This window comes from Sceloporus occidentalis, unplaced genomic scaffold (assembly GCF_023333645.1).
Source record: "Sceloporus occidentalis isolate IW3139 unplaced genomic scaffold, rSceOcc1.0.p SCAF_23, whole genome shotgun sequence".
NCBI classification, from domain to species: Eukaryota; Metazoa; Chordata; class Lepidosauria; order Squamata; family Phrynosomatidae; genus Sceloporus; species Sceloporus occidentalis.
The window spans coordinates 5,703,020-5,717,500 of record NW_028317003.1 but is presented as its reverse complement, the minus strand read 5'-3'; the positions used below and the strand labels follow the sequence as shown (position 1 = coordinate 5,717,500).

General features: G+C 58.0%; 1 pseudogene; it reads right to left on the bottom strand.

The window, feature by feature from the left end:
- Nucleotides 1-13,471: 13,471 nt before the first annotated feature.
- On the bottom strand, nt 13,472-14,084 carry LOC149300737 (18S ribosomal RNA; annotated as a pseudogene; the record flags this gene model as incomplete).
- Nucleotides 14,085-14,481: the final 397 nt, after the last annotated feature.

Genomic DNA, 14,481 nt, shown 5'->3' with positions numbered 1-14,481 from the left:
CGACCCCCTGCAAACGTTTAAAAATGATCTTCGCCAAAACCTTCCTGTCGACATTCAAGAGTGATATGGGTCGCCAGTTCCCCACATCAGCCGTGTCGACAACTCGGGGCTTAGTTAGCATAATCACTGCCGAGGATCTCATCGAAGGAGGGAGTATCCCCCTCTCCAGGCTTTCATTAAAAACTTCGGTGAGACTAGGGGCCAGGAGACCGCAGAAGGCATGATAGAATTCGGCCGTAAGACCGTCAGGGCCCGGAGATTTTTTCCTTGTCTGCTCTAATATTGTCTCCGTGACCTCCTTGACAGTGATTGGGCTAACCAACTCATCCAGCTTTCCATGATCAATCTCAGGAAGGGAAAGACCCATCAAGAAGTCGTCCGCCTGATGTCGGCAGGGTCTCTTCTGTCCGAGGAGCTCCACATAGTAATCGCGGACAACCCTCTGTATTCCCCGAGGAGTTTCCTCCAGGACACCGAGGGTGTTCCGCAGACAGGTAATGATCTTAGTAGACTCCTTCCTTTTGCAACTAAGAAAAGGATCGGGTGAGTGGTAAGCCCCATTATCCCTTTCCTTGAGCAAGGAGGCATACCTGTCATACTGGAACGTCCTCATCATGGATTTGACCCTAGAGATGTCCCCGGTATCACCTCGTTGCGACACCAGACAGTCTAACTTGCACAGGAGCCCGAGGTAAATCCTGTACCTTGAGGACTGGATGTTCTGAGAAAGAGAGCGAAATAAGGCACGGGTTCTTACCTTCACCATCTCCCACCACTCAGACTTCGTCGTGCAGAATTCCGCAACGGTGACCTGGTCATGAAAGAAGTTCTCGAAAGCCTGCTGGACCCAGCCTTCTGTCAGGATGTCAGAATTAAGTCGCCAAATCCCTTTACCTCTTAGCGGAGCCTGCGAGACATTTAACAGACAGGTAAGAATAAGGTGATCGGAGAACTCAACCGGTTTAAGCACAAGTGCCGTCACCGGAAAAGACTCCTTAACATAAATCCTATCTATCCTACTCTGGCAGTTACCTCACTGATATGTGTAACCTGTGAGGTCTGGGTTGTGCTTAATATGCACATCTACCAAGCCTGCCTGCCTGACTATTCTAGTAAGGGCCAAAGCGTCGTATCCCTGTTTGTCTTTGCCACCTTTCCTGTCTTTGGTCCTAGTAACGGTATTAAAATCACCAGCAAAGACAATATGCCGGGACGTGTAGAGGAAAGGCTCTATCTCGTTAAACAGACGCTTCCTCTCCCACTTGGTCTGGGGGGCATAGATATTAATCAGACGGAGAGGCTGCCTGCCTACCGACACATCAAGAACTACGCACCTACCCTTCGTTATCTCAATCACCCTATTGAACGTTATGTCCACATCCTGGAACAGGATGGCAACTCCCCCGTAGCCCTCCGTGGCTAGTGAAAAAAAGGAGTGCCCCCATCTCCAGTCACGTTTAGCTGCATGCAGGGCCCCCAGGGAGTCCAGGCGGGTTTCCTGGACAAAGATTATATGGTATTTCTCCCTGTGCCAGTTATCATAGGCTAGAAATCGGGCCCTGCACGTCTTAATACTAGCCACGTTATGAGTGGCTAAGGATAGTATGGGGAGAGTCGCCATCAAGGGTGATGAGAATGAGGAGACTTTCCCTTTTTCCGTACGTTCTCACCGTCCGAGTCTGAGGGGTACCTTTTCGCGGAGAGCCCCGCGGGGAAGGTGTCCCCCTCCGGAATCGGCACCTCTGCCAGGTGTCCTCGAGCTTCCGCGGCCCTTCCACCTTCCCCCGCCGCTGTCGCCACTACCGCCGCCTCCTCGACCTCCATGCGGGTCCCCCAGTCCATCAGGGCACTAAACCTGTTCTGGACTGGTATGTCCCCGCACGTCTTGCCGATAGCGGTTTCAGCGACGGCCGCCGCCGCTGATGATTTTGCGGCAGCAACAACAATGGTTTTGGGTTTCGGGGCCCCGGAGCTCCCCCGTCCCGAAGGGACTTCTAGTGTGGAGGGTGGATCCCCCCGGGAAGGGGTCTTAGCAGAGGCGGAGGATCTTACCGGACCTCTCCGAGCTGCCTCCTGAGTTGGGGTCTCCTTCCTCGGACCGACAGTCGTCCACCCCGACTCATCCCGCGTGGTTGCGGCTCGGGGTCCTGACGCTGATCGTGTGGTGATGCCTGTGGAAGGAGTACAGACAGAAATGGGGTGAGACGTTCGTTTTTTTTGACGGACAGGCAACGGGTCAATGATGTTACTTACGGGGTCGGTGCCGGAGGAGGTACCTGGGGCGTCGGGTAGAGCCTTGTCCCGAGCGCCCCCCACAACTGGCCGCGGGTCTTCCTCTGCAAATTCGTCCTCACCTTCCCAGATGCTGTCCAAGTTGTGCTGGGCTTCGGGACACGCTCTGTAGGAATGACCCAACACCCCGCACAGGTTGCAACGGATGGTAGTGCACTCCTGCTTGGAGTGTCCTACAACACCGCATAGGGTGCACTTGGTGACATCGCACCCTATGCTGAAATGCCGGGGCGAGCCACACTTGTGGCACACCCGGGGCTGACCGGGATAGAAGCACGATACCCGGTCAGTCCCGATGAAGAAGGAGTTGGGCATGTGGTGTAGGAGACCCCGTACCTCCTTCAGACGGATGTTGACCGTCCAGCCGCCGTTCCAGATCCCGTCCTCACAGAGAGTCAAGACCTCCCCGTATCTGCGGGCCCACACCAGTATGTCCGCGACGGGTATGGACTCATTCCGCACCAGGAAGTTCACCTTGCGGACCTCCTGGCGCGATATGGCCTGGACATTGAACCGGGCCCATAGGCTGTCGCCGGACTTTGGCACCCCCTCCCAAAGGGTCCAGAACCTCTCCAGACCCCTCGGGGACATGAAGCTGATGTCATACTCAGGGGTGCCGCTATAGTGGATGATGGCAAAAAAGTCCGCGACCGCAAAGCCCAGGTCCTTCAGGGCCCCTACCACCCGCTTCTTATCGGGCACGGATCCCTCCGCTACGTGCAGCAGGCGGACCACGTTCCTTCTCCTCATGGGTTGCCCCGCTGGGAGTCCCGTAGCCCGCCCGCCAGGTGGTGGCACATGAACCTTCGGGGGACCCGCCGCCCAGGCGTTAGCGGTCGCGGGTGTCGCACCTGGGGCCACCGTTGGAGTGGGCACTATGGGCAGTGTGGACCCCCCCGTGGCCCCGCTACCGTGTCCGCCCGTGGACCCACCCGCGGGCACCGCGGGCACCGCAGCGACCCCCCGTGTCACGGCGGGGGAAGGTGTCACCCCGGTCCTGACCGTAGGGGCCATCGCGGGTGGTCCCGCGGTCCCCTGGCATACAGTGTGTGTGTTGTGCACCGTGACTTTAAAATTACCGGGGGGCGCAGCCTGTTCCGCGGCGGGGGCGGAGCCAGCAACCGGCATCGCACCCGGCACTGTCTCCATCGTAACCGCCGCGGTTTCGGCCGCGGCGGCGCCCGGCAAAACTCCGGACATACTATCCTCTGTCTGGGGTAGTAAAGACAGGGAGCGGGCCACCCGGGTAGCGGCGGCCGCGCTCGCAACGGCAGCTTCGTCTAGCTGCACTCCGGGCGATTCCTCCGCCCGGAGTAGTATGGACAGGGGGAGGGCAGCCCGGTTAGCGGCAGCCCCGCACACGGAGGACGGCACCTCCGGGGACACCGAAGCCGCGGGAGCAGCCGGGACAACCAGGTCCACCACCACAGGGTGGATGGGACCAACGACGACGGGGGGAGCGGCCACAGAACCGCCGATCCCTCTGAAGGGACAAGGAGGCGGGCACGCCGCCGGGAGCGCCGGCACAGATCCCGCGGGGGCCACGGGAGACGGACTGACACAGACAGGGGAACGTGAACGTACAACGGAGGGAAAACACACTGGGAGTGGGGGAACAACCGGGGACATCACAACAACAGGGGACATACCGACAGATACATCGGGGAAGGTACTCACACAAGGTCCCCGGGGCTCACCGGCCAAACGCAGACCGGCGGGGATAGTGTCCCTAGCCCTCCGACGGGAAGGGCCCGCTCTCGGATCCTCGGCAGCAGCGTCGGGGACCCGGGCCGGGAGGGATGGGAACTCCTCCTCGGACATGATGGGGGGGTATCCCCGACGCTCTCCTCCCCGGACGATGGGATAGCGGGCCTGCTCCTGGTGGTCTTCTTTTTCCGCCTCCGTGGCGCAGCTCGGATCCTAATGTCCAATTCCTCCATTGAAAAAAACAGCGGCCTTCGTATAACGGACTTCTCCTGGGTCCCGTCGTACTGTGATGGTGGCGGTGGCGGTGGTGATGTAGGCGCTACCGGTTCCGGGTCCTCCGGGGTCGGTGGCACCCCCGACTCCTCCACCTCCTGCTCCTGCAGGAGCCGCACGCGGTCACGGGTCTGGGCTGTGCGTCTCGCCAACTCCGCTTCTTTCTCCTTCAGGGAGACGATCCGCTCCCGTATGGGGCCGCGATGACGACTCCCCACCCTGTTGCTCTGCTGCCGGAGCTCTTTCAGCTGTCCGGCAACCTCCTCCTTCTCCTCCCCCAGGGAACGCAACTCTTGTTGGAGGTTAACCAGGGCCTGCCTGAGGGGTTCCCCGTCCGACTCCGCAGGTACTGGGAGCCCCACCTTAGCCTTTTGGGCATAGGAAGGGCCCTGTTCCACCGCCTCCTCATCATCTTCCGGGGTCGTATCAATCCTCGCCTCGGCGGACTCCAAGGCCCTGGCCCCAGCGTCCCTGAGGGCGAGGGCCCGTAGATTGAGGGCCCCCAGCAACAGGAGGAAAGTTGGGTCGGCCCTCAGATGGTGGGGCAGACCGACTCCCTTCTTGTACATGGCTATCTTGGCGCTCAAGGCCGTGGTGTATGCCTCGAGCGCCGCCATGTTCCGACGCACAGCCGTGCATACAGCTCCTGCAGCCTCCCGGGATGGGAGTAAGATGCCGTCCTCCGTGTACACCAAACTGTCACATATGGTGGAGATGCGGCCCCTCCATTCCTCTATGAGGGTGGAGGCCATGATGGGACCCCGGGGAGGCAGTTACCTTCCCCGGGGTAGTAAATGTCCAGCACCGAAACACAATAAATTATAGCTCCAAACAAAAAAGTTCCACCAGCACACACAAAAAAAACACCTCCACTCTCCTCGCCTCCCAACTCCACACTGAGCAGCCGACGCCCAGCCGTAATTGGAGCTGGAGATATTTTATTTGTTTTTTTTAAAACAGCCACCAAAAATAATCAAAATATAACAATAATAACAACAAATATAACAATGATAACAAAAATTATAATAACAAAATATGCACAAAATTTTTTTTTTATTTTTTTTTTTTTTTCTAAAAATTAATCAAAATATAACAATGATAACAATAACAACAAATATAACAACAATGATAACAAAATAAGCAAAATTTTTTTTTTTTTTTTTTTTTTATATATAAACCAACCCTCCCCATCACCCACCATCACCCATTTTACAAAAACCAAACCTCCCCTTCACCCACCATCACCCATTTTAAAAAAACCCAACCCTCCCCTTCACCCACCATCACCCATTTTAAAGAAAACCCGACCCCTCCCATCACCCACCCCTCACCCACACACAAACCCACCCACAGTAATTAAAAAACAACCATACACCTTCTTGTACCTTCCCACCCCCACCCATAACACATACCCTCCCGCTAACATTAAAACAAAACAGTACACACTAAAAATATCACATAAAACACCCCCCATCCCCACGCCCCATTAGATTCCGGTCCATGTGTGTTGGTGATCCGGGACGGAATCTGTACGGACGTGGCGGTTGGGGACACAACTAAAAGAAAAAGAAAAACGGAAAAGTAAGATACATAAAGAAACAAAAACCCAATAAAACAAAAACTTCTAAAACATCAAACCATGACGGTGGCAACGTACGGTACTCCAGGTACTCATCTAAAACACGTAGCAGCCTTCCTTGAAAAAGTATGTACACCTTTCAACGACAAAACAGTTAACTGTTAGTTGCATGACATAACGCTAAAAAGTGCAATGACATGCCTAAAATAATAGGGGACAGTATGTGATAACTACTAACATGCTGGGCTCTTGTACAGAGACCATGGCCTCAAGGCGGGTGGACCTTGAGGTTTTTCCACAGCCGTTGCCAATGCTGGTTTTCCATGGAAGCCCTCTCTTTTGTCGCGATTGCCACCACCGCTGTGAAGATATCATTCACCACCACCTGACAGGAAAGGACCTTTTGTCGGATGGAAACCTGACATCTAGCGTGCCACGTGAAATATCTAATAACTGCGCTAACTAGAAAAACAGTGCTCAAATTAAACCTCTGCCCCCTGCTGTTGGTCGTCCCGTAGACCCACTCCGCGTATGACATGCGAGAGAGGAATGGGATACCTAAGGCGACTGACACCCCCCGGTAAACATCCACATTAAAGGGGCACTCAAGCAGAAAGTGGTCCATGGACTCAACTTTCCCGAAACATTCCACCCGGGGACAACCGCGATCCGCTATGTTCCGGTACTTAAAATTCCCTCTTACATATAGTCTACCGTGAAAACTGAGAAACGCCACGTCCTGATATTTCTCGGGCAGTCGTTCGGAATTTAGATTTTGTAATCCCGAAGCGAGAGTCCGTGGCGCGCAGTCTTTCAAGGCCAGCGAAACGCTAAAGTGAGTGGCCAGCACCCTAGAGTCAAGGACTCGCTTGGGTGTATCCCTGACCTCCTCAACCGTCACATTCCACCGGCGTAACAACCTCACTCCCTGGGCTACCGAAGTCGGGAGATAGGAGCCGTGCCGAACACGCATGCTTTTCACTCTCCCGCCCATAAACCAGTCCTGTAAAAAGGGGTCTCCCCATTTCCTGAAACTGTGCACCCAGCCCGGTGTCTGGGGGTCATCTCTTCCGAGAGGCCCGAAGTTCCTTTTCAGAAAGTTAGTAGTCAGGACAACAACTGGGTTAACCATGGCCAACCCACCGTGTCGCCGGGCTAGGTACGTCACTTCCCGCTTAATGAGGTTGAGCCTGTTCCCCCACAACATGCGAAAGAACAAACCGAACACCCGCGAGTGAAGGCTACATGGCAAAAGACAGGTGTGACTGACGTACGTAAACAGGGGCAATACGTAGGTTTTAATCAGGTGAACCCTTTCTCTGTAGGTCAGTTTCCACCGGCAACACTCGTCTACCTTGCTGCAGGCCACAGCTAAACGTTCGGTCCAGTTGACCAACGAGTAGTCTCCCGGTCCGAACTTAACCCCCAAGATTTGAATTTGGTCACGGGCCACTGGGAAACCGTCGGGGAGAGGGAATTGCTTCCCCTCCTTCCCGCACCAGAAAACTACGCTCTTGTCCCGGTTAATCCGGGAGGAAGTGGCAGCAGAATAGCTCTTCATCATTTCATCCACTGTGACTGCCTCCTGTGTGTCGGACACAATCACAGAGATGTCGTCAGCGTAAGCCAGTATCCGTAAGGGCCTTCCTGGGGTTCGGGCCACTCCTCTTAAACGACTTGCATCAACCCTTCGGATGAAGGGATCTATAGCAAAGACGTACAAGAGGGGGCTGAGGGGACAGCCCTGCCTCACCCCAGATCGGATTTTAAACGGTTTGCCTCTCCATCCATTAACAAGAGTGAAGCTTTCGGCCCCTCTATATAAAGAAATCAGCCAATTGATAAGTTTTCCCGGCAAGCCATACCTGCGCAAGACTGCCCACAGATAGTAATGATCCACCCGATCAAACGCCTTCGACTGATCAAGTGCCAAGAGATACTTATCCCCATCCTCTACCCTACACCGCTCAATGGCTTCCCTGACCTCGCAGACGGCGTCAAAGACAGTTCTGCCCTTCACGGTGCAGTATTGAGAATCAGACAAGACCTCACTTGCGACCCCCTGCAAACGTTTAAAAATGATCTTCGCCAAAACCTTCCTGTCGACATTCAAGAGTGATATGGGTCGCCAGTTCCCCACATCAGCCGTGTCGACAACTCTGGGCTTAGTTAGCATAATCACTGCCGAGGATCTCATCGAAGGAGGGAGTATCCCCCTCTCCAGGCTTTCATTAAAAACTTCGGTGAGACTAGGGGCCAGGAGACCGCAGAAGGCATGATAGAATTCGGCCGTAAGACCGTCAGGGCCCGGAGATTTTTTCCTTGTCTGCTCTAATATTGTCTCTGTGACCTCCTTGACAGTGATTGGGCTAACCAACTCATCCAGCTTTCCATGATCAATCTCAGGAAGGGAAAGACCCATCAAAAAGTCGTCCGCCTGATGTCGGCAGGGTCTCCTCTGTCCGAGGAGCTCCACATAGTAATCGCGGACAACCCTCTGTATCCCCCGAGGAGTTTCCTCCAGGACACCGAGGGTGTTCCGCAGACAGGTAATGATCTTAGCAGACTCCTGCCTTTTGCAACTAAGAAAAGGATCGGGTGAGTGGTAAGCCCCATGATCCCTTTCCTTGAGCAAGGAGGCATACCTGTCATACTGGAACGTCCTCATCATGCGACACCAGACAGTCTAACTTGCACAGGAGCCCGAGATAAGTCCTGTACTTTGAGGACTGGATGTTCTGAGAAAGAGAGCGAAATAAGGCACGGGTTCTTACCTTCACCATCTCCCACCACTCAGACTTCGTCGTGCAGAATTCCGCAACGGTGACCTGGTCATGAAAGAAGTTCTCGAAAGCCTGCTGAACCCAGCCTTCTGTCAAGATGTCAGAATTAAGTCGCCAAATCCCTTTACCTCTTAGCGGAGCCTGCGAGACATTTAACAGACAGGTAAGAATAAGGTGATCGGAGAACTCCACCGGTTTAAGCACAAGTGCCGTCACCGGAAGAGACTCCTTAACATAAATCCTATCTATCCTACTCTGGCAGTTACCTCGCTGATATGTGTAACCTGTGAGGTCTGGGTTGTGCTTAATATGCACATCTACCAAGCCTGCCTGCCTGACTATTCTAGTAAGGGCCAAAGCGTCGTATCCCGGTTTGTCTTTGCCACCTTTCCTGTCTTTGGTCCTAGTAACGGTATTAAAATCACCAGCAAAGACAATATGCCGGGACGTGTAGAGGAAAGGCTCTATCTCGTTAAACAGACGCTTCCTCTCCCACTTGGTCTGGGGGGCATAGATATTAATCAGACGGAGAGGCTGCCTGCCTACCGACACATCAAGAACTACGCACCTACCCTTCGTTATCTCAATCACCCTATTGAACGTTATGTCCACACCCTGGAACAGGATGGCAACTCCCCCGTAGCCCTCCGTGGCTAGTGAAAAAAAGGAGTGCCCCCATCTCCAGTCGCGTTTAGCTGCATGCAGGGCCCCCAGGGAGTCCAGGCGGGTTTCCTGGACAAAGATTATATGGTAGTTCTCCCCGTGCCAGTTATCATAGGCTATAAATCGGGCCCTGCACATCTTAATACTAGCCACGTTATGAGTGGCTAAAGATAGTATGGGGAGAGTCGCCATCAAGGGTGATGAGAATGAGGAGACTTTCCCTTTTTCCGTACGTTCTCACCGTCCGAGTCTGAGGGGTACCTTTTCGCGGAGAGCCCCGCGGGCAAGGCGTCCTCCTCCGGAATCGGCACCTCTACCAACTCGCTATCCTCCACCTCTACCAGGTGTCCTCGAGCTTCCGCGGCCCTTCCACCCTCCCCCGCCACTGTCGCCACTACCACCGTCGCCTCTGCCGCCTCCTCGACCTCCATGCGGGTACCCCAGTCCATCAGGGCACTAAACCTGTTCTGGACTGGTATGTCCCCGCACGTCTTGCCGATAGCGGTTTCAGCGACGGCCGCCGCCGCTGATGATTTTGTGGCAGCGACAACGATGGATTAGGGTTTCGGGGCCCCGGAGCTCCCCCGTCCCGAAGGGACTTTCTCCCCCTCTAGTGTGGAGGGTGGATCCCCCCGGGAAGGGGTCTTAGCAGAGGCGGAGGATCTTACCGGACCTCTCCGAGCTGCCTCCTGAGTTGGGGTCTCCTTCCTCGGACCGACAGTCGTCCACCCCGACTCATCCCGCGTGGTTGCGGCTCGGGGTCCTGACGCCGATCGTGTGGTGATGCCTGTGGAAGGAGTACAGACAGAAATGGGGTGAGACATTCGTTGTTTTGGACGGACAGGCAACGGGTCAATGATGTTACTTACGGGGTCGGTGCCGGAGGAGGTACCTGGGGCGTCGGGTAGAGCCTTGTCCCGAGCGCCCCCCACAACTGGCCGCGGGTCTTCCTCTGCGAATTCGCCCTCTCCTTCCCAGATACTGTCCAAGTTGTGCTGGGCTTCAGGACACGCTCTGTAGGAATGACCCAACACCCCGCACAGGTTGCAACGGATAGTAGTGCACTCCTGCTTGGAGTGTCCTACAACACCGCATAGGGTGCACTTGGTGACATCACACCCTATGCTGAAATGCCGGGGCGAGCCACACTTGTGGCACACCCGGGGCTGACCGGGATAGAAGCACGATACCCGGTCAGTCCCGATGAAGAAGGAGTTGGGCATGTGCTGTAGGAGACCCCGTACCTCCTTCAGACGGATGTTGACCGTCCAGCCGCCGTTCCAGATCCCGTCCTCACAGAGAGTCTTGACCGGGGTGGTCAAGACCTCCCCGTATCTGCGGGCCCACACCAGTATGTCCGCGACGGGTATGGACTCATTCCGCACCAGGAAGTTCACCTTGCGGACCTCCTGGCGCGATATGGCCTGGACATTGAACCGGGCCCATAGGCTGTCGCCGGACTTTGGCACCCCCTCCCAAAGGGTCCAGAACCTCTCCAGACCCCTCGGGGACATGAAACTGATGTCATACTCAGGGGTGCCGCTAACGTGGATGATGGCGAAAAAGTCCGCGACCGCAAAGCCCAGGTCCTTCAGGGCCCCTACCACCCGCTTCCTATCGGGCACGGATCCCTCCGCTACGTGCAGCAGGCGGACCACGTTCCTTCTCCGCATGGGTTGCCCTGCTGGGAGTCCCGTAGCCCGCCTGCCTGGTGGTGGCACCTGAACCTTCGGGGGACCCGCCGCCCAGGCGTTAGCGGTTGCGGGTGTCGCACCTGGGGCCACCGTTGGAGTGGGCACTATGGGCACTGTGGACCCCCCCGTGGCCCCGCTACCATGCCCGCCCGTGGACCCATCGGCGGGTACCGCGGCCACCGCAGCGACCCCCTGTGTCACGGCGGGGGAAGGTGTCACCCCGGTGGGAGTCCCCCCTTCGGCCGGAGCAGGAGCCCTGACCGCAGCGGCCGCCCCCGCAGCCCGGGCCACCGCCGACCTCCCGGGGTTCTGCCCCCCAGGGTTCTTCCCCACCCTGACTATAGGGGCCATCGCGGGTGGTCCCGCGGTCCCCTGGCATACAGAATGTGTGGTGTGCGGTGCGACTTTAAGATTACCGGGGGGCGCGGCCTGTGCCGCGACGGGGGCGGAGCCAGCAACCGGCATCACGGCTGCGGGAGCCCCGGGGGTCACCGGCACCGCTGCCGGAGTGACCCCGGCGGGGACCGCAGCCGCACCCGGCACTGCCTCCATTGTAACCGCCGCGGTTTCGGCCGCGGCGCCCGGCAAAACTCCGGACAGATTATCATCTGTCCGGGGTAGTTTGGACAGGGAGCGGGCCACCCGGGTAGCGGCGGCCCCGCTCACAACAACAGCCGCCTCTGGCTGCCCTCCAGGCGAGTCCTCCGCCCGGAGTAGTGGGGACAGAGGGCGGGCCGCCCAGGTAGCGGCAGCCCCACTCGCAATGGCAGCTTCTTTTAGCTGCACTCCGGGCGATTCCTCCGCCCGGAGTAGTCTGGACAGTGGGAGGGCAGCCCGGTTAGCGGCGGCCCCGTACACGGAGGACGGCACCTCCGGGGACACCGAAGCCGCAGGAGCAGCCGGGACAACTGGGTCCACCACCACAGGGTGGATGGGACCAACTACAACGGGGGGAGCGGCCACAGAACCGCCGATCCCTCTGGAGGGACAAGGAGGCGGGCACGCCGCCGGGAGCGCCGGCACGGATCCCGCGGCAGCAGCAGCCGCCCCGGCGGCCGCCGAAGCGGTCGCCGGTGCCGCAGCCGGCCGCGGGGGTGACAAAACCCGCGCCCCGACGGGGGCCACGGAAGACGGACGGACACAGACAGGGGAACGTGAACGTACTACAGAGGGAACACACACTGGGGGTGGGGGGACAACAGGGGACATGACAACAACAGGGGACATACCGACAGGTACATCGGGGAAGGTACTCACACAAGGTCCCCGGGGCTCACCGGCCAAACGCAGACCGGCGGGGATAGTGTCCCTGGCCCTCCGACGGGAAGGGCCCGCTCTCGGATCCTCGGCAGCAGCGTCGGGGACCCGGGCCGGGAGGGATGGGAACTCCTCCTCGGACATGATGGGGGGGGTATCCCCGACGCTCTCCTCCCCGGACAATTGGATAGCGGGCCTGCTCCTGGTGGTCTTCTTTTTCCGCCTCCGTGGCGCAGCTTGGATCTTAATGTCCTCCTCCTCGTCCAATTCCTCCATTGAAAAAATCAGCGGCCTTCGTATAGCGGACTTCTCCTGGGTCCCGTCGTACTGTGGTGGTGGCGGTGGCGGTGGTGATGTAGGCGCCACCGGTTCCGGGTCCTCCGGGGTCGGTGGTACCCCCGACTCCTCCACCTCCTGCTCCCGCAGCTTCTCCTGCAGGAACCGCACGCGGTCACGGTTCTGGGCTGTGCGTCTCGCCAACTCCGCTTCTTTCTCCTTCAGGGAGACGATCCGCTCCCGTATGGGGCCGCGATGACGACTCCCCACCCTGTTGCTCTGCTGCCGGAGCTCTTTCAGCTGTCCGGCAACCTCCTCCTTCTCCTCCCCCAGGGAACGCAACTCTTGTTGGAGGTTAGCCAGGGCCTGCCTGAGGGGTTCCCCGTCTGACTCCGCAGGTACTGGGAGCCCCACCTTAGCCTTTTGGGCATAGGAAGGGCCCTGTTCCACCGCCTCCTCATCTTCAGGGTTCGTATTCACACTCGCCTCGGCGGTCTCCAAGGCCCTGGCCCCGGCGTCCCTGAGGGCGAGGGCCCGTAGATGGAGGGCCCCCAGCAACAGGAGGGAAGTCGGGTCGACCCTCAGATGGTGGGGCAGACCGACTCCCCTCTTGAGCATGGCTATTTTGGCGCTCAAGGCCGTGGTGTATGCCTCGAGCGCCTCCATGTTCCGACGCACAGCCCTGCATACGGTTCCTGCAGTCTCCCGGGATGGGAGTAGGATGCCGTCCTCCGTGTAGACCAGTTTCTCCGTGATTATGGAAATGCGGCCCCTCCACTCCTCAATGAGGGTGGAGGCCATGATGGGACCCCGGGGAGGCAGTTACCTTCCCCGGGGTAGCAAACGTCCAGCACCGAAAGTAATAAAAAGAAACCAAGTTCCACCAGCAACACAAAACCACCTCCTCTCCCCTCGCCTCCCAACTCCACAGTGAGCAGCCGACGCCCAGCCGTAATTGGAGCTGGAATTACCGCGGCTGCTGGCACCAGACTTGCCCTCCAATAGATCCTCGTTAAAGGATTTAAAGTGTACTCATTCCAATTACAGGGCCTCGAAAGAGTCCTGTATTGTTATTTTTCGTCACTACCTCCCCGAGTCGGGAGTGGGTAATTTGCGCGCCTGCTGCCTTCCTTGGATGTGGTAGCCGTTTCTCAGGCTCCCTCTCCGGAATCGAACCCTGATTCCCCGTTACCCGTGGTCACCATGGTAGGCACAGAAAGTACCACCGAAAGTTGATAGGGCAGACATCCGAATGTATCGTCGCCGTCACGGGGACGTGCGATCGGCCCGAGGTTATCTAGAGTCACCAAAGCGGCCGGCGGGGGCAAGCCCGCCGGATTGGTTTTGGTCTGATAAATGCACGCATCCCTGGGGGTCAGCGCTCGTCGGCATGTATTAGCTCTAGAATTACCACAGTTATCCAAGTAACAGATGGAGCGATCAAAGGAACCATAACTGATTTAATGAGCCATTCGCAGTTTCACTGTACCGGCCGTGTGTACTTACACGTGCATGGCTTAATCTTTGAGACAAGCATATGCTACTGGCAGGATCAACCAGGTAGCTCCCGTCGTCACGCGGGGGTCGGGTCTGCGCAGGGGGGGACGCGGCGAGGGGGCCGCGGGGACGGAGGGAGAGCGCGCGCTCCCCCTCCCTTCGTTCGGGGCCGGGAGAAAGGACGGTGCGTGCTCCGCGGCGGGGGGAACCCGGGGTGGGACGTGGAGCGCCCGCGGGTAGCCCCAACCGGCCGCGGCTTCGGGCCGCTGGGAGTCCGGGGCCGAGCAAACTCAGTCGCCTGCGAGGGGGGTCCGGCACCCGGGGCGGCTCTCCCCCGGCCCGGGGGAGAGGCCTCGGGGCCGCGGGCCGGGCCGCGGTGGGGCCCGGGGGTCCGCGCCGGGAGGTGCGCGGGGAGGCGGGCCGCTCGCCTGCACCAGGGGGCCCGCCGGGGACCGCCTGA